This window comes from Alligator sinensis, unplaced genomic scaffold, assembly GCF_000455745.1.
Source record: "Alligator sinensis unplaced genomic scaffold, ASM45574v1 scaffold527_1, whole genome shotgun sequence".
In the NCBI taxonomy this organism is placed as follows: Eukaryota; Metazoa; Chordata; order Crocodylia; family Alligatoridae; genus Alligator; species Alligator sinensis.
Window position 1 is genome coordinate 3,352,636 of NW_005841958.1, and position 333 is coordinate 3,352,968.

Below are 333 nucleotides of genomic sequence, written 5' to 3' on the forward strand. Positions count from 1 at the left end.
ACCCACACACCCACACACACCCACCCCCAGGCCCCCAACACACACCCACACACCCCCTCAGACCCCCAACACACACCCACCCCAGGGCCCCCAACACACACACACACACACGGTGCCCCACACATGCGTGCACACCCCCGGCACCCCACGCACACACATGTGCACACCCCCAGAGCCCCCCAGCGCACACCCCCACCACCCCCACACACATGCGCACACACACACCCCTAGTGCCCCACACACAATGCAAACTCACCCCAGGTGCCCAACACACACACACACACACACACACACACGTGCCACACACACCCCCCCACACACCCCCGGTGCCAC

The 333-nt window shown here is 65.8% G+C and overlaps 1 protein-coding gene across 1 annotated transcript in view; it reads right to left on the reverse strand.

Annotated features, from left to right (window-relative positions):
* Positions 1 to 333, reverse strand: part of LOC102386168 (trypsin-like) — a 12,941-nt gene that overhangs the window by 3,541 nt on the left and 9,067 nt on the right. The gene's annotated exons all lie outside the window — the stretch shown is intronic.